Source organism: Rhinoderma darwinii, chromosome 4, assembly GCF_050947455.1.
Source record: "Rhinoderma darwinii isolate aRhiDar2 chromosome 4, aRhiDar2.hap1, whole genome shotgun sequence".
NCBI classification, from domain to species: Eukaryota; Metazoa; Chordata; class Amphibia; order Anura; family Rhinodermatidae; genus Rhinoderma; species Rhinoderma darwinii.
Window position 1 is genome coordinate 378,313,740 of NC_134690.1, and position 23,097 is coordinate 378,336,836.

The 23,097-nt window shown below is 42.1% G+C and overlaps 1 protein-coding gene across 2 annotated transcripts in view; it reads right to left on the reverse strand.

The window, feature by feature from the left end:
* STON1 (stonin 1) overlaps positions 1 to 23,097 on the reverse strand; it is an 80,637-nt gene that overhangs the window by 35,791 nt on the left and 21,749 nt on the right. The window contains exon 2 of one of the 2 annotated variants that reach the window (XM_075863190.1): positions 10,502 to 10,615. The exons of the other annotated variant lie outside the window; for it this stretch is intronic. The gene's annotated coding sequence lies outside the window, so the exon portion shown is untranslated. The remainder of the gene's footprint in view (positions 1 to 10,501; positions 10,616 to 23,097) is intronic. 2 annotated transcript variants of the gene reach the window in all.

The window sequence follows — 23,097 nt, forward strand, 5'->3', positions numbered from 1 at the left end:
GCACAGGTGCAGGGCTCGTTACAGTATATGCATCAGAGCGGTGTCTAAGGATCCCAGCACCTGTGTGAACATCGCATGACCATGTAACGAGCCATGCACCTGCGTGTCCATCACATGACCAGTACAGAATTGTATCCACTGGAAATAATGTTCCTAATGAACATACACAAAAAAAAAAAACATTTATTTGCTGAAATCATAAAACCCCTTTTAACTAATCAACTGCAATGAAATAACTGGAGATAAAGTCCCCATCAGGGAAGTGTGACAAAGGAATCACCGCAGTACAGAGCATTTTAGAAATTGTGAATATAATTTTACTCTGAAATTGCGAGTAGTTAAGCAGGTGCTTGGGGCCAAATCACTTTTGAAGCCTATGACGATTTCATTCAATCGGTTATAAGGACCATGTATGGGACAGTCTCTTAGGATTAACATCCTCGTCAACCGTATCATATCCAGGATATTTATACAGTCAAACCAAAAAGTCCAGCTCAGTAGCTATGGCTGTATAAAGTGGGGAAGTTTAGGTTTAAGAGTGGGGACAAAGCCACAGAAATCTGTGGTCACTGGTATCTCATCCCTATAAAGGACCATGCTAAGGGGAAGTTATTCTTTACAGTCAACACAGTCAGGGGGGGAGGGACATTTAGTACCCTCAATTTCTCTACATTTATCTTGAAATTAGACCAAATGCTAAATTAAAGGGAACCTGTCACCAGCATTTCACCCATTAAACCAGCATTACCTTGCGATAGTGGGTGTAAAATCATTTCTATATAACCTATAATGGTCTTCTTAGTTGGCTCTGTAGCTTTAGTATTATGTTTTTTAGTGTTCCTGCACCGTATGCGAATGAGCAAAAAAAAAAAAAAAGTCAGATCTTCATTTCTCAAGTCTTTGAGTTTTCCCCGCCTCCTTACTTTTGATTGACAGCTCCACACCTGCTCAAAATCCTGTGCTTGTGCATTGATATCCTCTTCTGGTGTGTGCGCACAAAGGGACACCGGATTATTACGATAAAAGGCGCTAAATGTCTGCTGACCGTTATTTACAGTTGGAGGAGGAGTTTAGGAGCGGGGATAACGGTAATGAACTTTTGATAGCAGCGGCCAGTGAGGGATAAGTAAAGTTCAATAGGTGAAATGCTGGTGACAGGTTCCCTTTAACACAGTTCAATCATGAGGGATGGCAGCGAGATGTGGGCAAAAGCAGGAGATCCACAAAGGCCAAGCATGGATATCCAGGTTGACTCAGATCATCAGGTGTTCCATTATTGGATGTATAAAGGGGGGAGGTGGGGGGGGGGGGGGGGGACATCCTTGTCAAGTTGCTTGTTCACAACATTATTTTTTTATTAAAAGGAGCGGCTTAGATCCTGGTATATATGGTGGATGTGCGGTCCATGTCTAGTCTCACAATGCTGCCGTTTTTATTAAAGGAGTGGTCTACATTTGGCTATACTTTCTTGCAAAAAAAAAACGGTCGACTGACAATAAGCTCATCACATGGTGTCCCGCAACCGTAATCTGGGGGGGGGGGGGAAATCGGCAGCCTGTATTCAGTTTCCCTGAAGTGGCAGGGGAAGTAAAAATCACAGTGTCCATTGTAATCTATGGGCTGTCCATGTAATGAATGGATGTGCCAGGTCTTCCAGTGAAGGAGACACTCTTTGAAGCCGTTTACCACTCAGGCAAATATAGAACATCAGAGCCTCCATCACATATTTCTGTGTCTCACACAACCAAATACTTAAGGCACCGCAAGACCATTACTCCACAGGCAAATCCGATCTGTATCTGCGGCAGAAATCCAAGGCTTATCTGACCTATGTAGATCGTGCCACACAGTGCCCCTTGTGGGTAGTGCCACAGCCACAATTCCACCTGTCCCTGCTCCTACATTGGCCTCTTATGGACAGGCCTGCTCCAGCGGAATGACAGAAACGGCACAATGACCTCATCAGAAAGTGCACCGAATAGCAGGCAGGGAACTGACCTTACAATTGAATAGCCTCTCTTAGCTATTGCGGTGTATCTGCGTCCTAATAACGTCCATGGTCCGGATTGGGACCACGGCCAGTTGAGTGGACCTGGTCTAGGATTCATTAGTGGTTGAGGAGATTACTGTCCTCTTGGTCATTGCCCAGTTTGCTGCTCTGCAATTTAATCTCTATACTAAGGGGAACACAAGATGTACTTTACTGACATGGGGGAAAAGTGGGGTACCAATGGGAACATTATCTCTGTATGACCTTTAAGTCCTGTAATAAACATCTAGTGATCCTTGTAGAACATGTTTTTTCACCCTGTTAACTAGAATCACTTTCTTAAACCAGACATCCCCTTTAAAGAAGAGGACTTATGACATCAGAATCCGCACTTAAAATACGCAGCGTGTGAATACACCTTATTCGGCCTCATGAACACGAACGTATTGTTGTCCTCCCGTAAATACGGGTCCGCTGTCACCCGTATTCCACCCGTATTTACGGGCACGTTTTCGCTGCAAAATTACACTGCAGTAAATAGGCAGCCCCTTCTCTCTATCAGTGCAGGATAGAGAGAGGGGACAGCCCTTTTCCCAGAAAAAGTAAAAGAAATTCATACTTACCCGGCCGTTGTCTTGGTGACAAGTCCCTCTCTTGACATCCAGTCCAACCTCCCTGGATGATGCGGCAGTCCATGTGACCGCTGCAGCCTGTGATTGGCTGCAGCGGCACATGGGCTGAAACGTCATCCCAGGAGGGCGGACTGGAGGAAGAAGCAGGGAGTTCTGGGTAAGTATGAACGTCTTTTTTTTTTTTTACAGGTTGCTCTATATTGTGATCGGTAGCCACTGTCGCGGGTGCTGAAACAGTTACTGCCGATCGTTTAACTCTTTCAGCACCCTGGACAGTGACTATTTACTGATGTCGCCTAGCAACGCTCCCGTAATTACGGGTGCACACATGTAGTCACCCGTAATTACGGGAGCCCCATAGACTTCTATGGGCCTGCCCGTGCCATAATTACAGCCTGAAATAGGACATGTTCTATATTTTTCAACTGTACGGGCACCTTCCCGTAAGCATACGGGGAGGTACCCGTGGCCAATAGAAGTCCATGGGCCCGTAAAAACGTGCCATAATTACGGGCGTTTTTACGTTCGTGTGCATGGGGCCTCAGTCAATGGACTCCAACTCATTTCAGCTGCCATAAAGCACACACATCATGCTGCACTGTCTAGACATGCAAAAAAATTAGCAAGACTGACTCCAATATGGCTACCGCAGGGAAGTTTTTAAAACTAAAAATATCTACATTATAAAAAAAAAGATAGAAATATTTTTTATTTTTTTTAAAAAAAAGGCAAATACACATTTCTTCTTATCTACAGACTTACATCATTAATGAAACAAAATGAAATACACTTTCCATTTAACCCCTTAAGGAAGCAGCTCATTTTGGCCTTGAGAAGGCAGCTGATTTTTTTTTGTTTTTGCCTCACTGCATTCAGAAAGTCATAACTTTTTTATTTTGTTTTTTTTCGCTGACGCTGCTGTGAGGTCTTGTTTTTTGTGTTTGAGGGTATTTTTTATTTTGGAATAATGTGGTAAAATTTCAATATCGTCTTTTTGTTCAATATCCGATCACCTTAAATTATATGTTAATTTAATCATACAGGTTGTAATGGTTAAGGAAATAGTGTTTTGTTTATTTTTTATGTTTAATAACTTAATAAAAATGGTTTATATTCAAAATAATTGTGTTTAGTCTTTTTCCGGGTGCATGTTTTTTTGTTTATTTTAAAACTATTTATGTAATTAAATCTTAATTTTTTTGTCTTACAGGGGGACATTTACATTAAAACTTGAAGAAGCGATCCGGCTTTACCCAACCCCCTCCCCTTCCCAAATGCGATACAGTGCAATTGAGTCATGTGTATCGGCTTACCTGGTGCTGTATATCACGGGTAGCCGCTCCATTGCGGGCTATCGTGGGGTCATGTGAGCTCCATTCTGAGTCCCTGAATCCTACAGCATCTGCTGTAGAAACCAGAGGTCAGTTTCTCAGTGCAAGTCTAAGGCTGGGTTCACACACCCTATTTACGGACGTAATTCGGGCGTTTTAGCCTCGAATTACGATCCGAAAATGTGGCTCCAAAGCGTCGGCAAACATCTGCCCATTCATTTGAATGGGTCTTACGATGTTCTGTGCCGACGGTCATTTTTTTTACGTGCCGCTGTCAAAAGATGCCCGCGTCAAAGAAGAAGTGCCTGTCACTTCTTGAGATGTAATTGGAGCCATTTTCCATTGACTCCATGGAAAAACAGCTCCAATTACGTCCGTAATGGACGCAGCGAAAAACGCCTGCACATGCCATTACGACTGAAATTCCTGAGCGGTTTTCTCCTGAAAACAGCTTCGTAATTTCAGGCGTAACGGAGGCTGCCGTGTGAACATACCCTAACAGGACACAGGATAGGCCTTGGGGCCTTTTTTAGGACCAGAGTGGTCTTTTAAAACAATCAGCCACGGCAAAAGGCATCACCGGGGCTGCCGATCAGCTACAAAAGAGATCACAAATGATTGAAACATCATAAAAGATTAAACGGCCTTTGCCACAGGACGGCAAATATAAATCTCAGCCAGCCCTCTTTCCCGCAAATGATCATGCAGGCACAAACACTGTTCACTGCAATCACAACACTGTAAATGTTTGGCACTGGATGCCAAGTACCATTGCAGGGTGTCGGAAATTAACAGTACATGTCGCCAAGAGGTTAAAAACAGATATCACATAAAGATGATCGGAGTATTGGTTCCCATACACATTAACAGGCTGACGAACGTTCATTCGGCAAACAATTATTTCTCTCAACTCGGTTGAGTGGGCTGGGCAGAGCGTGCGTATTTATGTCAAAGGGGAGTGGGAAATACACCACTGCTCCTCTGGCACCGGCTTATCTGCAGTGAAAACAAAGGATCGGGCACATTAAAATCCAACATTCTTGATCCTTCTGTCCCCCGACATCTGCTGTCGAGGGAGATTCAAATTGTGACTCAGTTGTGCCCTTGTTAGCGGCATTGTTTTATAAAAGCCGAGGTCGTTCGGAGGATTTCAATTAAGATTTTCTCTACAGATTGGTAAACTTAATGTGGCCCATTGCCAGCGACATCATTATTATACATATTCATTAGTCTTTATGATAAATTTCCTCTGTTCACACGGCTTCTACACATTCAGACCAGTTTAGTATTTGCAAGGTTTCAGAATTGTCTATCAATTCCAGGTAATTGCATAAAGAAGACAAAGAAAAAGTTGACGCATAGTTCATTAACCCTTAATGCAACCTGCTTTGGGCCTTAAGGAAGCAGATATTTTTTGCTTTTTCAGCGCCAAATTCCAAAGGCTATAACCTTCTTATTTTTCTGCCAACATACGGTAACCATACTAAGACATGTTTTTTGCAGAATTACCATGCGTTATAAATAGTATTTTTCCTATTGTTAAGCTCGCGGCTGCCATGGCAACCCATCAGCACCCTGCGATCACATTGTAAGGGGGTCGACAGTCTTACAGAGGGAGCCCCCTCCCTCTGAAACCCTTTAGGTGCTGCGGTCACTATTGACCACAGCATCTGTGGGGTTTACCGGCTGGGATTGGAGTCAAGTCCATTCCTGGCAGGCTGTTGCTGAGCCGATGCAAAGAACTTTTGGACTTTTTCAATGGCTTAAGTGATACGATATCACTCTGCAGCAAGTTATCAGAGTCATGATAAGGATTGTTACATCTGTACACAAGGACACTAAATAAAAAAAATGCAGGTAATAAAAAAACAACCGAAAAATGCTTGAAACTTAAAATGCGGGAAAAATAAAAAAAAGTAGTGTGAGAAAGAGACCAGAGTCTGAAAGTCCAGTCTCGGCCCAAATATTCTCCATGTTCCTGGTTAACCATCTAATCACAAACATGTGTGGTATTTGGTTGAGAAATGTGACAGGAAATACCATTCACACAGCTAAAAAAAATAAAAAGAAATTTGACAAAATGGATAATAATGTTCCAGAATCCATCCAGATCCTATTTATAGGAGTATGAACATAGTGGAAAAACTGGAGATATCTGATAAGTGACATTTTTCCAGGTGTGTTTATATAGTGTAGTGGAAAGTTATACAAACTTACATTTGTGTTTCAATAATTCAATATTTTAAAGATCTGTTTACTGTCAGTGAAGAGAAAGTTTCTAGTTTACATAAAACCAGTAACTGTCTTTACTAGCATGTCTTTTCTAGAACCGATGTTCTATGCCGATTTCTTAATGTTTCGTATGTTTATATTGGTCAGAGCTCTACCTAATGTTTCCAGTGCTGGTGAGAAGAAGAAATTTTCCACAGTTAGAGACCACAACGAAGGCAAATACAACATTACAGATCATCCCAGACTGAAAACGGAGTCATCTGTCCATCACTTACAAAACAAACACATTCAAAAGCGGTATATTCTGTCCCTGCCTGCGATATAACAGGCACTGTGTGATATGACAATTATATTTATATGTATGTACCAAACATTGTTCTTGCATATTAGATGGGTAACATTAGATGGGTAATATTCTGCATTTATTGATCGAAGATTAAATGTTCTTAAAAAGATAGCAAAAACCGCGTCAAGAAAGTTTAAGGAAGTTCGGGCAGGACTTGCAACGATGGCTGCAGTTTTGATTACCATATATGAGAAATGTGTACATAAATATAGGATAGACTTAAATGGGTTGACCACTTTAGGTATGCCATTTCCAAATGTGTGTTAAACACTAAAATAGGCAACCAATAAATAATTATTTTTTTAGTAGTTCTGCAGCATTTTCGCTATTTATGACGCCATGCTTCCTGGTTCACATATACTTCCTCCCTCAGACAGCGCGCTGCCCCATCCATAATAAGGCCGCAGATGGAGGGACACTTGACATTGGATGTCCATCAACTCTGAAAAAACCTACTGCGCATGCGTGACTCGTCTGTACAGGTCCTGGAGAGTCTGAAAACTGGCGCAAGCGCAGTGGGTTACATCAGGGGTTGTGGACGGACATCGCTTGTCCCGTGTTCTATCCACGCCAATCATATAGATGGAGCGGTGCGCTGTCGGGGGGGGGGGGATATTTGAACAATGAGGCGTAGCTTCACAGATAGCGAAAACTCTGCAGGACTTCTAAAAATAGGCAACTTACTAATTCATTATTTTTAGGTCTAAAAACACATTTGGAAATAGTATACATAAAGTGGCAAACCACTAACCATATCAAACTTGCAAATGTCCATTTACAGTGCATTTTTTCAAAAAGGAATTTCAAAGGTCAGCATATGTGGAATTTCCTCTGAGGTACCCGGCTGTCTGGAAATTCAGGATATTCGAGCATGGAAACACATGGGAAACAGCTTTAAAAAAAAAAAAAAAAGGGAGTTTTCTCCAATACATACATTCAAAATGCCATAGTTCTAAAATCATGATGAACATGACCCATATGGACATAGCCTTTAAGTGTCAGTCCAGTTATACTCTTCTTCACAAACACGTATATATATCTGGACCTACACTTTAAGGGTTAATTCACACTGCAGATTCGTTGCAGAAATTTCTGCATCTGAAAATTTGCTCCATTTGAATGGGGTTGTATTTGCAGCATGTGCATGGATATCTGCATACCCCATTCAGGTGAATGGGACACTGCAAAATTTTGGCAACAAATTTGCCGCTTGACTATATTCTAAAAGGTGTTTTCCCACCACGATTTCCCACTTTTATGACTGCAGCAGTCCCGCTCACAATGTGTGAGAAGGGTCTCTCCCCATTGAGATGAATGATAGTAACAGAAACCACTAAGTGCTTTTACTTTCTGTAATTCCCATTATTTTCAGTGGGGAAAGGGTACGCATGCATGGAAAGCTAGACCAATGGCATTGTGACTAAAGCGACCAGAGACCGTAGGGATCCTAGTGGTGAAATCTCCAAATTAGCTAAAAATTCTAGCAAATTTCATAAATCTACATGAACCTGGTCCATCACATGGCAAGTTATGAAAATGCAACCGTTTAAAACCAATGGGATGGCTCCTCCTAAACCAACACTTATGATATCATACTCTCATCCAGTTCAGGCTTGAATCACAATCCAAAAGAGTAGAAAATATCAATATATAAAATGATCTTGAATTTTCGCAGAAGAATTGACTTTTGTCTCTTACTGCTTTCCCCTTTGTGTTAAAAGGGTGGTCTCAAGATCAACGTGGGTCTGGCTTCTCTAACCCCTACATCTGGAGCTCAGATATAGAATTACATAGTGACCATTAAAATGAATGGCCATCCATCTAATGCATGAACAGGCCAGGTCATGGGAGACCCTCTTACACATCGGCTCCATGTTATGGCTCCTTGAGGGTGGTCCTAAGCAAGGGACATCCATCTATTACGCCCATATTCCCTATTATAGCATATGGACTGGGATTGTTTTGAGACAACCACTTAAGAGGTGAATAATTGGTTTGAAAAATGAGGTAAGACCTAGTCTGCTTTGTCTCTATTTAGTAGGCAGCTGCAGCAGTACCCTTGTAGTACCCATTGTAGTGTCCCTTTTTAGATGAACCCTTTTATCTAATCCCAGTCCTTTCCTAAAGCTTCAGTCAAACATTGGGAGAACCAAGAGGTGACAAACCCATGTTTTCTCTGTCAGATCTAAAACGGATTAGGCGTTTCCAGTTTAATTTCTGATCTTTTTCTTATTCATTAATAGATTAGTATCTCTACTTATATAATATGATGTCATTTTTCATTATACATATAAGAATGAGTCTGATTCTCGAAAATCCTGTCATGCCCCATGCACACGACTGTATATATTTAATCCGTAATTACGGACTCATTCATTTCTATTAGCCACGGACACCTTTCAGTATTTTTACTGAAGGGTGTCCGTGCTTAAAAAATATGCTAGAACCTGTCCGGTTCCTGTCCGTAATTACGCCACAGACTCTCCCATAGAAGCCTATGGGTGCTTCCGTAAATACGGATGGCTACGCATCCGTAAACTGGTCGCATTTACAGAAACATTGCTATGCAACATGTTGGTGACCTCGTTTGCATCCCCCCTCCTTTTTTACGGATCCGTATATACGAATGGAATACGGACTATATTTACGGACAGTATTTACGGATAGATGAAAATACGGTCGCAAGCACACTACCGTATTGTCATCTATCCCGAAATACTGTCCGTAAATACGGATCCACAGGCACCCGTATTTTATCCGTATATACGGATCCGTGAAAAAGGAGGGGGGGATGCAAATGATGTCACCAGCATGTTGCATAGCAATGCTGCCGTAATTACGGACGGTATATAGTGGGAGAGTCTGTGCCGTAGTTACTGACAAGAATAGGACGTGTTCTATAAAAAAAAATTCAGCACGGACACCCTTCAGTAAAAATACTGAAAGGCGTCCGTGACCAATAGTAATGAATGGGTCCGTAATTACTGATGAAAAATGTGGTCGTGTGCATGGGGCCTAAGTAAGCAAGATGATAATATAAAGTAATATAGATAGTAGTATAGCTAAAATTAGTATTAGTGTAGAGAAGATGCAATAAGTTCAGGCTACATAGTGCTAGTTAATGTGAAGAGAGCTGTAAATGGGATAAATATGACCGGCTTTACTAATCCATTTAGGGTCCATTTGTCTTACTAGAACAACGTCCAATTATTTTGCGATTGTTTCGTACTGCATTTCTCAAAATGGTGCCACGTTAATTGGCTAGAAAATGACTTAAGCTCTACGAGGACATTTTGTGGAATCAGTAGGAGTGAAACAAGGAAAGTTTCCATGGTGTTTTGCAGGGTAATTAATGTACGACTGCCTTTGTTTCCCTAGACACAAGTACCTGCAAAGCCGAACATTCATTCAAATCCCACACAGTGCAAACATTTCTAAATCCACTTCTATATACAAACTATGCGGCCAATTAGCCGTGTCAGCTCAAGTGGGCAAACTTTAACTGTACATACAATATAATGATTACAATAAGGGGGATAAACATGATCGGCTAAAGTATGCGGAGACCCCTTCTCATCTGCCATTTCAGCCGTACCACATTGATATTAGGTGCAAATAGCCAAGTAATCTCAATCACCTTCCATGGTCATAGGATGCCTCCTTTCCAAATAGTCATGGTGGCAAATATTTGCTCTTCTTGAATTGCTCTTGGTAAGTTGTATCTCAAAGATAGGACATCCAAGTGGTTAAGAGCATACAAATATTCTGTTCAAGGTTGTAGCACCCGCTACCAAGATTTCCTTGAATTCTGTCTCCAAGGCAGAGTAGCCACACACACAACCATGGAGTCACCATGCACAGTGCCAAGTGTTGGCTCTAAAGGTGTAAAGCACACTGTCAATGGACTCTGGAGCAATGGTTCTACTTTTATTAGAGGGATTAATTGAACTTTACCATCTGAAAGACTGACCTGATGAATCTGTGGATGTCTGGCGAGTAATTCCTGCCTTAATGCATAGCTCCAACTGCAAAGATCGATGGAGGGCGAATTATGGTCTGGGGCTGTTCTGGTCTGGGCTGGGCTCTTTAGTTCCAAAAAAAGATAAATTATAATATTAACATATAAAATTACATTCTGAAGAATCATTTGCTTCCAACTTTCTGAAATGGCTTGGAAAATGGCCTCTCTCAAACGGAGTATTGACCTCAACACCATACAACATTTTAGGGTAAATTGGAACTCTGACTGTGTGCCAAGTCTGATCAGCCAACATGGGTGCCCAACCCACTAACACACTTGTGACTGAATGGATGTGAATTCTTTCAGCATGTTCTAGTGGAAAGCCTTCTAAGAAGAGTGGAGGCTGGTGTAGCTGAAACGGGGATTCACATTAATACACATAGTTGTAGAATAAGATATACAAGGACTTATGAATGCAACATTTAGGTGTACAGATATAGGATCTGGGAATTTGTCACTATGTAGTAGTTTCAAGTAGTGGACTGTAAGCCATATGTACCTCTGGCCTACTGTATGTGGCTCCCCAACTTGTGGCAGCCCTAAGTAATTGTGTGCCCAAGTGGTACCATGGATGTCATAGTATGACAAACTTTACACTTAATGGTTAAAACCATATTACTGGCAAACAATATACCCATAGGACTAACATCATATCCATAAACAGACTTTTCCCCTTTAAATACCCAATGTGGCTCAAGACCACCTGAGACATTTGAAAGTGGCTTGTGAGCTAGATAAGGTTGCGGATCTCGGCTATATAGTTATATGATGTAGCAAGAACTAACTTATGGTTTCTCCTGATTAGGGTAAATTCAGACTCTGTGGTCAAAAAGCAGTTTATTACAGCGATTACCGCAAAATTGTAGCAGTGTTTTCGATTGAACTGCAGAACTTGATTACATCAAAACCATAATGAACTGCAATTTGATCAGACCATCTCCTTCATAGGAGCTCAGCTAAGCTGATAAGGGGTCTGTCAACAAGCTTGTCGACTGTTTCCAATAACAACCACTAGAGGTATAATACAGGCTTTAACTGAGGGCCAGTGCAAAATAACAACGTAATGTTTTTCCAGAGCTCGGCTGGTCGCACACCACACCACGAGAAATTGTCCTGTACATTTTTTTGTTATCGAAAGTAGGAATGGATCTCAGCACCAGGGAGATGTTTTATTTCTTTTAATATAAGAGAGAGCAGAACTACCGAACCTGGCGTAAAACCAGCCTTACGCAACATTTTATGTACATTATATATGAACTGTCAAATGTGAACTTTACCTGTAAACATAAAACACTGTGAATAAACTTATCCCGTGTTTCCCACTGAAGCAGCTCGGGCAGCAGTCACGCGCTTTGCTGCGGGTGTCTTTCGTCTAAGTCAGGGGTGGGCAAACTTTTTGACTCGCGGGCCACAATGGGTTCTAAAATTTGACAGAGGGGCCGGGCCAGGAGCATTTGGAGGGAGTGTTTGGGCCGGATATACTAAAGCATTAAATGTAGTGTGTGCAAACCTCATAGCACAGTAAGAACACTACAACCCAATTTATTAACTGTCTTTCAAATGTGAAAAATAGCCCTTATCAGTTAATAAATTTGTCTCAAGGAATATGCAAGATATGGCATTTACATACTATTTCGCAGATACTGGGAGGAGGAAATGTAAATAGATTAAAATAACATACGCACTGTGATTTATCAAGAAAAAAGTTCTGTTGACTCTGTAAATTAGCTGCCAACCTCTGAGCAGTAGCCGCCCGTTCTTGTGTTGACTGCTTGCTAGCATAGTTTGCATGCTTCGTGGCAAAGTGACGGCTGATATTGTACTCTTTGAAAACCGAAGGGCTTAATGGTGACGTGAAACGAAGTGAAAATTAAAGTGAAAGAGAAATACGCGCCACATTAACCCCTTAATGACCGGGCCATTTTGCACGTTAATGACCAAGGATTATTTTTTGTTTTTCCACGGTCGCATTCCAAGAGTCGTAACTTTTTTTTTATTACGTCGACATAGCCGTATAAGGGCTTGTTTTTTGCGGGACGAGTTGTATTTTGTAATTGCACCATTTTTAGATGCTTACAATATATTGATTAACTTTTATTAACTTTATTTTAGGAGAGAATTGAAAATAAGCAGCTATTCCAGCATTAATTTTCACGTTATAAATTTATGCCCTTTACTATGCAGCATAAATAACATGTTACCTTTATTCTACGGGTCGGCACGATTACGAGGATACCAAATATGTAAAGGTTTTATATGTTTTCCTATGTTTGCACAATAAAAACCCTTTTAGAAAAAAATTACTTGTTTTTGCATCGCCGCGTTCCAAGAGCCGTTATTTTTTTATTTTTCCGTCGATGTGGCCGTATGTGGGCTTGATTTTTGCGGGCCAATGCGTAGTTTTCATTAGTACTATTTTGGGGTACATAGGACTTATAGATTAACTTTTATTTTATTTTTTATGGGGGGAATGGGAGAAAAGAGAGAATTTTGCCGTTGTTTTTTGCGGGTTTTTTGGACGCCGTACATCCGGCGGTTTCATTAATGTGTTCATTTTATTGGTCAAGTTGTTATGATCGCGGGGATACCATATATGTGTATGTGTTATTTGTTTTGACACTTTTACTGAATAAAACCACTTTTTGGGCAAAAAAAGTAGTTTTATTTGATTTTGACTGTAATTATTTTATTTTTTTTCAACAAACTTTATTTAACTGATTGACATTTTTTTTTTAAGTCCCACCAGGGGACTTCACTATGCGATGTGCCGATCGCATATATAATGCTTTGGTATACTTAGTATACCAAAGCATTATTGCCTGTCAGTGTAAAACTGACAGGCAACCTGTTAGGTCATGCCTCCGGCATCGCCAAACAGGCAGTTGCGGAAGACAGACCTGGGGGTCTTTGTTAGACCCCCGGCTGTCATGGAAACCCGACGGCGACCCGCGATTTGTTTGCGGGGGCGCCGATCGGGTGACAGAGGGAGCTCCCTCCCTCTGTCAAACACATTAGATGCCGCTGTCACTATTGACAGCGGCATTTAATGGGTTAAACTGCCGGAATCGGAGCGCGCTTAGATTCCGGCAGTTGCAGCAGGAGCCAGGCTGTGTATAACAGCCGTGCTCCTGCCGCTGATCGCGTGGGTACACTGGCAGTACCCGCGCCATCACAGGACGGATATATCCGTCCTCCTGCGCGAACTAGCAGCTGCTGAGGACGGATATATCCGTCCTTCGGCGTTAAGGAGTTAACAACGGTCAATGTGTTTTGAGTGCGCCATCTATTGGGAAAACGTGGGCATTGCAGGGAAAGGGGAAAAAAAAGGAGGTTTTTACTATGATTTGGACAAGTTCGGCGGGCCGGATTAAAAAGCCTAACGGGCCGTATGTGGCCCGCGGGCCGTAGTTTGCCCATGTCTGGTCTAAGTGCAGGGCTCTTTTTTGGAGGCATGACTGTTCTGTAAGGGGTACAATTTATGACAATGCTGAAATCCAGTATAGGCTCAGTCCGTTCACGGCAAGTAAAAAAAGATGGCTGGATTACTATGGAAACCCGGTGTAAAGCAAAACGGACTGGGTTGTTATGGGAACCTGGTGTAAAACTGTGAATTAAGATCCTGCAAGCTTCTATTGGCTAACATGGGTCATCTGATGTGATATAGGACCCTTGATGTGAAAGCCAGTGGTGCCGTATTTTTTTGTTGATATTTTAAGAACAGCCTAGAGAGCTGAAACCCGGTATAAAACCTTCAAAAGTGCCTGATTTACTTGTGCCAAATTTGGTGCAGATTGGTCCAGTCGTTTGGCCGTGCATAAAGAACAGTCAGACAACAGTAATTTGTTTTTATATACAGGGGGATTCAAAATGGAGGGTGCAAAAGTAAAGGCCTGAAGTTCAAGTGTCAGTGGTAAAGTGACTGAAAATCAAAGCAAAACTGGCTTAGTTGCCCATAGCAACCAATCACAGCACAGCTTTCATTTTCAAGAGACAAATTTGGAATGTGCTTACATAGAGCGACATAAGATGGCAACATCAAAGCAAGAAAAAGCTTCTTGCAAGAATGGCGTTTGTTGTGACAGTACAGCGAAACTTTCAGAATAAATTTGGTAAATGTGCTACGCACAGAAACTGCATATCACTTTGGGTGAAGCAATTCGAAACAACTGGGTGTTTATGTCAAGGGAAAAGTCTGGCCCGGGCCAAAGACTTCAGAAGAGAGAGAGTGAACAGGATTCGAGAAGTGTATGAGCGCAGCCCTGGAAAGTCGACCATACTGACTAGTATGGAACTCCAGGTGCCACAAACGCTGTGACTTTTGCATGGACTAGCATGGCCTAATGGAAGAGGACGAATTCACTGCCAGGCTGGTGTTGAGATGAGGTTACCTTTCACCTTAGTGGAAGGTCACTGACCACAACGTTAGAATTTGGAGCGCAGAAAAATCATGTGCCACCAAATGAAGGACTCACCCAAAGTAAACCTGTTCTTTGAAATGAGCAGGCGCAAAGTCTACGGTACGTTCTTTTTTGCAGAGGATCCGGTCACTGGCCGCTCCTACCTGGACATGTTAAAGGAATGGCTTATGCCATAGATAGACTATGTTTACAGTTTAGCAGATCTTCCTCCATCAGCAGGATGGTGCATCTCCACATTTCCATTTGGATGTTCGCTGATACCGGAATAAAACTCTACCGGAACGTTGGATTGTCCGCAAACAATGTTGTGCTGGTCTCCAAGATCGCCAGATCTAACACCCTGCGACTTCTTTCTGTGGGGCTACATCAAGGACTCAGTGTATCTGTCCCCGCAGCTACATTATCTGAAGAACCTGAGACAACGCATCACTGAAACAGTGGAGTCCATATCCAATGTTGTGCTGGCACGCGTCTGGACAGAACTGGACAACAACCTAGACATCTGCCGTGTCACCAATGAAATCCCTTTGAACATTTGTAGTGTATAGATAAAACTTGGATAGATAGTGTGTCTTCTCAGGTTAATACATTTGTGTTATGTTCTCTCAGTTATGAATACCGAGGCTATACATTTTGCAACATCCTTTTATATATAAAAGATAAATATCTGTTATTTTTTTCCTCAAGTACACAACATTTCATGCTATGTAGCCCATTCCTTATATTGGTTACTACACTCTGTTTTCACCATTTATTTCCCCATTAACCTGGGCTGAATCAAGGAATAGAGTCTAAAAAGAAGTTTAAAAATGAATTCTTTTATGCAGTTCAGGTTAATTCAGCTGGGGAGCAGGTTGAGAAATCGGCAGCAGAATTGCTGAGCGTTCCAGGTGAACAGAGTTATATAAACAAACATACTGGAACATCTGACTCCTCGGATAGAAAGTTCACTACGAAAATTAATTTGTGTCACACACAATCATATTTCTGCAGCAATTATTGTCAGTCTTAATAACCAATGCGCTGGAGTAAGAAGGGACATATTTAATAATAGGCAAACGCCTCTTAATAAAATGCGTTGCATCTTTCGGCTGGCCGTGTGCAACAATTGTGGTGTAAAAACCGCGGCTGAGCGCCATGAATTCGTATCCCCCATTGGACACAAAAGAAAAAAAATAAAGTATACTCACCATCCGTGCTGCGTCAGATACAACGTCCTGATGCTGCCCGACGTCAGGATCTTTTATGAGCCGCAGCATGCTGAAGGAGCCTGGGTGGACCCAGAGGGAAGACGACGAGCGGTCAGGGGAGTATACTTTTCTAATTATTATTTTTAAATTGTCCGATGGGGAAGGTGGGGGTAGTTTGCTCAGGGAGGGTGTAGGGCACGGGGCCCGGCACTGGCGTATATGTGCACTATAATTTCTGCCATGATCTGGTAACAACTATAATAAATTGGTGGTGCCGCGATGACCCGCCAAAATTTTGGGAAGCCACACCCTATTTTCCCAAAGTTCTGAGTGCGACAAAAAAAAAAAAATTGTTAAAGGTCGCAATTTTCAACGCAAATTGCAACTTTTTGTCTCTTTAGCGACTTTTATACGCCAGAAAACTGGCATAGAAAGGTTCCGCCCTAAGTTTATAGAATTTTGCAGCAGACTAAACATTTCTAGGTTAAGGTTACATGGCGACGCAACCTCAATTGTTCCTTATGGGGGGAAAAAATTTTTGCAAGCGACCTTGTATTTACTTTCGACTTTCCCACTAAAACTCGCCCTGCAACCCCGATTTTAAAGAACTTCTCTAGAAGGCCCCACAGAAGCAGCATAGCTCATAGTCATGTTTTATGTAAAACAAACATTTAGATTTTCAGCTTCACATTCTTTAAATTTGCTCTTTTCTATTCACTGGAACATTCCCCTGCCTTAGGAAATGGACCTATAGTTATTCTCATCCTGAGCCTCCTGTTTCACGAATGCTAAACCAGAATTACAGGGCGGTAAGTGCAAAGCAGGACAGCTCCTACAAGAACTATAATGGCTGCCTTTAGTGGTTGCAGTGTCTGTTTCTCCATATAAACGGCCAAAAAAAACTTATTTTTATAGGGGATTTGTTATTGTGCTCTTTAAGGGCACAGCATTTTGCTCACATCTGAAATCTGAATATAAATGGTTTTCATTTAGAAACGCTTAATGCAACATGGATCGCGAATCCAGTTATTAAGCAACCACAACAAACAAGCGGTCCGTCTGCACATTCCTCATTGTCTGGAAGAGAACTGAAAACGAGCTATAGTGGGAATGTTTCAACAATAGATATTCAGCCAACTCACGTGAGCGATTGCGATCAGATTCCAGCCTTATTAATCGATTCTATCTTATATTAACATCGCTTTTGTGTTCAAAAATAATGCATGACGAATGACATGATCTCTGCAGAACTGGCTACAGCATTGCACCCACAGGATTTAACAGTGAGAAGAGGCAGAAGTACACTGAAAAGTGATAGTTACACTTTTATAGGTAGCAGTGGCTAGATGGTTGTTGTCAGATGTGTGGTTTAAAGGGGTTTATGTCCAGATCACCTGCGCAGGCAGTGGCTGGCCATCCATTTCCCCGATAGCGGCCGCTGCAGAGGAAATGTAGTGTTACATGCTAACCATGGCCGTCCATGTGATATACGAACAGGCTGGGTCCGCCAGGGATCTCTCTTCTGGTTCATAGATCCCAAGCATTACCCCTATGACAGCTATAGGATTTAATAGGGTATATAGACATGGTGTGTCAATAAGACAAGCCTTTAAAAAAATATATTTATTTTTTTTTAAAAGTAAAAGAAACTCACCAAAATCTCCAACACAAATTGTAATTTCAATTTTAACAGCGTCAACATGTGTATATATCGTGTATTTAAAAAGTTTATTAACTGTGCAGATACGGTAGAAATTTTTCAGAAGTTTTGATCGGTGGGGGTCAGAGCACTGAAACCCCCACCAATCGCTAAAACGAAGCAACAGAAGCGCCGTGCCACTTTGAATCTAAATTTCTTTCCTCAGAAAGCCAAGCGAGCAGTCTATGGACTCAGACTTGTTCTGATCCCCACCGATGAAAACTTCTGACATGACATTATGACATGTCAAAAGTTTTTTTAAAACTTCAGTTACACAGCAAGTTATGAAGGACTGCCCTTCCTGTAATTGGCTGTCAGAAAGCTTCTATATGTATGTCACCCACTGAATAGTATCTTCTCCCAAGAGTATTCGAGATGCACAGGATTTGTTGGCACTACCTGTTATGCGCAGCCGATCATCTCTGTTCCGTAAGGTTTGCGTTTTTTTGGCGGTATCAATAGCGTAGTAGACTACGCTATGGATTTAGTAAAAAAAAAAAACGGAGAACTTACGGATTGGAGACAGACTGAAACCATTAGCAACAAAAGCGTTACCATTGAAAATCAACGGTAAGGCTAATGGAAAGCTATTGTTTCCGTTCGTGGGTTCCCCTGACAGCAAGGTTGTAGCTTCCATGGCCGCGGACCTGTGAGCGCTGGTCCGCACCTACTCCCCAGGGGACGCCACCGTTCTCTTCCGCTCTGTTCTGCTGTGTTCCTTAGGGCCAGCGCGCACACATGAACATAATCAATTAACCCATGACCACCCTGGACTATAAAAAGTGCTCCGCCCTTTCACTCATTGCCTGAGCGTTGTTGTGTTTACCCGTGTTAGTCTTGCAAATGGTCCATTCGTCTTGTCCTGTTCCCAGTGTTCCCGTACCTGCTACCTGTATCCTGTATCCCGTGCTACCGTTGTTCCTGTGCCTTAGAAAGTTGGAGTCGTGTTGGACCATCGGTCACGCCTGCTGTGTTACACCACGCCTGGTGTCTGCTGCCAAGGTCCCATCTGAGCCTAGCCGTTACTACTGTCTGAACTGCCAGTACCCTTGTGCTTGGACTATATAGACATTGACTTGGTACACTGTTTGGCCAGCTGTTATCCCGCTACGGTAAATCTCTAAAATGTACATACATTTTAATGTGAGTCAGATTGAACATAAAAATAGCCTTTTCACATAGAAAATTGTCCTCATGTATATGAAATTGTAGTTGAGGTCACTGTCCCCACAAGATCAGCACACTCCTCTCCTGCTGCAGTCATCATTATTATAAGGTCATTGTCTTTGGGTTTTATTTCATCTTCTACTTTATTTCGTAATCCCTTTCACATATAGACCTGTCCCTTCACTAACATTCACACATGTGAACAAGACACTTATTCTGTCTACACATTCAGATCTTGCTGCTCTCATAAAAAATATATTCAGAATGGTGTCAGATTGTTCTCTACATACTAACTTCAATCTTCCCGTCACAAACAGACACGTTCTCACTTGAAGATTCATACCAGTGGACAGGTCTGTTTCTCCTACTAGGTCAGCACACTCTTATCCTGCTGCTGTCATCATTCACATATTCTGACCAATTACAGGTTGTTCTCCACTTACAGGAAGATTGTCATTATATTGGTAACACATAGTCATGTCCTCACAAGATCGACACACACCTCTACTTCTGCTGTCATAATGAATACGTTTTATTTCGCAACTTTATATTTAATCTGGTCTATGTAATTGGTCAATTTGTCACACGCCCTGTCCTCCATGACATATCCACAGGAAATGCCATAAATGCCCTATAGGTGAGGGTCCTAGCAGTGCTGGTGCCTTTTCGTCACTCCTACAGACTTCAATAGAGGGTAGAGGTTTGGATTGGTGGGGGTCCGAGCACGGAGACCCCCACTAATCGCTAGAACGAAGCAGCTGAATGAAACGCTGGTGTGAGCGCTCAGCCGCTTCGTATCTGTTCGGCATTTTCCGGAAAGCCGATGTATCGGAGTACGGGCTCAGACTTTCTATTGAGTCCGTACACCGATATATTTATTTCCAGAAAAAGCCGAACAGACACGAAGCGGCTGAGCGCTCACACTTGAATGAAAAATTAATTCTCTGTATGGTTACATCCTTTTATATTACTTTATACACTAATACTGGTTTATTTCCTCCAGGTTGAGTACATGTACAGTATGTAATCTTTTAGCATATGTTTGCACCGGACCTCTCGCAGCATCATGAATACCCCAGAATGTGTGAAAGCTTCAGCAGGTGTGCTCCAGACCTTACAAACAATTAAGAATAATCAATCCTATATCCCGAAGGGCACTAATTCTATTACAGCTTTGAGATTTCAGTAATTAACAGACAATCGAACAACTGCTGGGGCGGACATACTCTAACCGGTCATGACGTCATCTATATTCTAATTAGAATTGTTTTAATTAATCTGTGATTACTATGAAGAAGAAAGTGGATAACATCAGTCAAAAGAAATTGTTCTCGTTACGATATTATCTCTTCTCATCCATTCAGGGTGCTGTATGAAGTCGCCATGCACTGTCTCTCCCTGCAACTGTGGCGCTGAATATCCACTCCTAGGCTCAAGTACGTGACCTTATGTACAGATCTATACACACAGATGCATTGTTACTACGGGAGGATATGGTTACTCGTGGATTCACCATACAGCAGCGCATTGAGCGCCTACTGGTCTGTAATACAGAGCCGTACAGACTCTATATGCCGCCATAAACAAGATTTTGCTACACGCTACACTGCCTACCACCGTGAGAGCGTTTTATGTGTCTCTGTGCATGGCATCAGGCTTACCACCACTGTGGGAATACTCACTTTCTTCACATAAGTATCCGCCATTAACATAGGGTCCCATCGTACCTTATGAAAGTTTATTTAGTTTGTGTAGACCATCTAATTCACTGATGACTCTCATATGAAACATGGAAAGAAACGCGTTGGGAATTTGTTTTGTTGTAGGGTCAGCTTAGTGTAGGGACAAGGTCTGGACCTCCCATGCTCTACACAGCAGACAGGGTCAGTAGCAGGACTGAACATGCGTCCGGTTTTCTTTTAGACGTTAGGGAGAGATAGGGACAGGTTGCTTTTCTCGGAGTTCCCTGGTCTACCAATAGGAACTATCAGAGTATTGTTCTCTGCCGATAGGAACTACCTGAACCTCATCCCACATGTCTTGTGTGCACTAGGAAGAAGTACGGTAAAATCCCCAAAATTTTTTTCTGCTTTATATACTGCTTTGGTTGTATACAAATATTTAACGACCCTATTTCGCAGTGGACTGGATTTACAATTGACCTATGTTCCAGAGTACATGCCATAGGGACACTTAATCCAGCTGTGTGTATTTGTTTTGTTTTTTTGTACCAATCTATCGGCTTTAATTATTATTAAAAGTCACATTTTATTTTCGTATTACGAACGTATAGTACACGAATATAAAAGATTTTTTATAATATATATAGATAAGTATAGGTGTGTAAATCCTTTTAGGCACATGGGATCCCTGCAGCTGCATACTATGGAGTGATAGGCACTACGTGTGCTGCTGCATGGTGCACTTTATGGCACAATATTAGACTATGTTCACATCTGTGTCATTAACTTGTTTTCTGTATAGGGCTCATCCACACGTAACGGAATTGCTGCGTATTTTCTATCTGAAATTACGGACGGAAAATATGCAGCAGAATACAGTAGCAGCTGTGGGCGATATGTAACAAATCACATCCACGCACTGCGTAAACATTCCGTCCAGAAATTGACCTGTGGGGCGTAATTTTTCGTAGCGCAGCATGTCAATTCCTGTTGCGGAAAGTGGACTGAATTAGGGCACGTTCAGACGTGGCAGAATTTTTCCGCTGCAAATGTTGGTGCAGATTTGGGACAATTATGCAACGAATCTGCACCAACATTTGCATATTTGACAGGTAATTCAGACGTTGCAGATATCACAGCGGACTTGCCACAGATTTCAGTTTTTGCATTGCAAAGGCTGAAATCCGCAGTGAAATTCCGCTTCTTCTCTGCAACGTCATGAGCATGATGCGGAGGGAAAATTCTGCACCGCAGCCTAATTTCCGCACAGTCTTTTCTGCAACGTCTGAACTAAGTTTCCTAAAAATGTATAGAAACAAATTTAAAACACGGCTGCTGCAGAATTCCACTGCGGACTGTCCACAGCAATTCCTCCACGTCTGAAGGTGCCCTTACAGCGTTTTTCAGAGGAGGAGATGTCACCATCTCCTAACATTGAGAAAAACGCCGCAAAATACGCACCAAATTCTGCAATTAAAAAACGAAGGAAAAGCGTTTTTTCTGCAGCGGAATGTCTGCTACTTTCAACGGAATTGCTGCAGAAATGTTCTGCAGCAATTACGTTACGTGTGGACAAGCCCTTAGTCATAGGAACAGAAAAAACGAAAACAGAAGTGCTGGATCAGTCACATGATGGACTCCCTCGGTGCCTGACAGAATCCATTAACTTTAATGGGTTCTGTAGGGTTTTCAGAAATTTCCCAGGCAAAATAGCGCTGCATGCCGAGCCTCCAAAACAGACGTAAAGACGTAAGATGGAGTTGTAATATGGCCATGTCAGTGGTGAACATAGACAGCAGAGGGCCCCTGTGCAAGAACAGTATTAGGATATGTTCACACGGTTAACAAAATACGGAGCTGTTTTCAAGAGAAGACCGCTCCTGATTTTCAGCCGTTTAAGCAACTAGCTTTTTTCCCTGCGTTTTTTGGGACCGTTTTTGGAGCGGTTTTTCTATTGAGTCAATGAAAAATGGCTCCAAAACCAGCTCAAGAAGTGACATGCACTTTTTTACGGGGCGTCTTTTTACGGGCTGTTTTTTTTAAATAAGGCGTAAAAAAAACGCCCCGTCGGAACAGAACGCGTATTTCCCATTGAAAACGGGCAGGTGTTTGCAGTCGTTCTGCTTCCGTTTTTTCAGGACATTTACGGCCCGAAAAATGGCTGAAAATAGCCCGTGTGAACATACCCTAAGGGCTCTGTACTCCCCATTAGCTCACCAAAAGACACCCCACCGTCACTAACAATTCATCAATAATTCTCAGCCATTGTCAATAGCCAAGTCCCTTACATGCAATACAATAGACAGTACAAAGCTGCTTTTAAGGGTGGCAGTGTGCCCCCTACCTACTGGACCCCTGTGCATCTGCACACACTGCACCAATTGTCTGG